This window comes from Penaeus monodon, chromosome 29, assembly GCF_015228065.2.
Source record: "Penaeus monodon isolate SGIC_2016 chromosome 29, NSTDA_Pmon_1, whole genome shotgun sequence".
NCBI lineage: Eukaryota > Metazoa > Arthropoda > Malacostraca > Decapoda > Penaeidae > Penaeus > Penaeus monodon.
In genome coordinates this window covers 35,687,711-35,688,733 of record NC_051414.1, presented here as the reverse complement: position 1 = coordinate 35,688,733, position 1,023 = coordinate 35,687,711, and the positions used below count along the sequence as shown (strand labels likewise).

Below are 1,023 nucleotides of genomic sequence, written 5' to 3'. Positions count from 1 at the left end.
AGAGTATATGTGCATGTCAAGAAATGCGTTTCCTGACTGAAACCTTGAAGCCCCACCACGCGAGGCGTCTGATACTGGAGATAATAATCGAGAGCTGAAAGAGCGTTGGAAAGTGGTCGCTTTGTGGGGAAAGGACCTTCGCTTATGAGCAGAAAGCACGAGTTTTTTTTTCGTTTTGTTTTATTCCTTTCATTTCTCTCGTGGTCAAATTTCAAAGTCGATGGCTTGGGAGTGTTTCATTTTATTTTTCAATCCTTCGTATGGACTGCAAATTACAGCATGTCCATATGTAATACAGTTACAGTTGTGTGAAAGTTTACACGGACGATACAGCAGCATTTCAGGGACATGATTTTATAGAGTAATAAATAGCGTCGTTGACTTCTTCCTATATGTATATATATTTTTTTCTTTCCATTTCGAGACTCGAGAAGACTAGCAGAAACCATCTATAAAAAAAATCAAATATCTGTCCAAAAAATCAATACTTTCCATATCCTACAGAACCAAAATCACTCTTGAAAATTAGCAAGATCCTCCACAAAGTAACATTTTTAAAAAAAACTATCCAAAATTTTTCATATCCTACGAAACCTGCCAATAAATATCCTCAAATCCTTGCCACTTACGACCCTCCAACCTCAAATCCTGAATACAAAGAGCCACAACAAAAACCTCACATCACACATCCTGCTGCGACGTCCTAAGAATAAGTTTATCATATTTCATCTATCATAGAAGAGGATGAGGAGGATAGACTGGGTGTCCACTGCAGAAGGAACGTCCGTGTTGAAACCTCTTACTCCCAGTCGTACTTGGGGTAAGGCCTGTGGAAGCCTCGGTAGTGAAAGCGAGGAGGCTGCACATATCCTCGTACCACCAGGTCGTGCCCAGCATCCGCCATGGGGTCGGGTTCGGGAAGGGCGTGCGCGGTGCCGAACATGGCAGCGATCACCACGACCAACAGGTGGAACTGGGAGGAGAAGCGGCACTCGGTGAGATGGGGGGGAGGGGGAGGGGCGT

At 43.9% G+C, this 1,023-nt stretch overlaps 1 long non-coding RNA gene across 1 annotated transcript in view; it reads right to left on the bottom strand.

Annotated features, from left to right (window-relative positions):
* Positions 1 to 223: 223 nt before the first annotated feature.
* The window catches only part of LOC119592202, a 1,787-nt gene continuing 987 nt past the window's right edge, over positions 224 to 1,023 (bottom strand). Inside the window, exon 2 of the long non-coding RNA XR_005230419.1 lies at positions 224 to 973. This is a non-coding gene — a long non-coding RNA (uncharacterized LOC119592202). The remainder of the gene's footprint in view (positions 974 to 1,023) is intronic.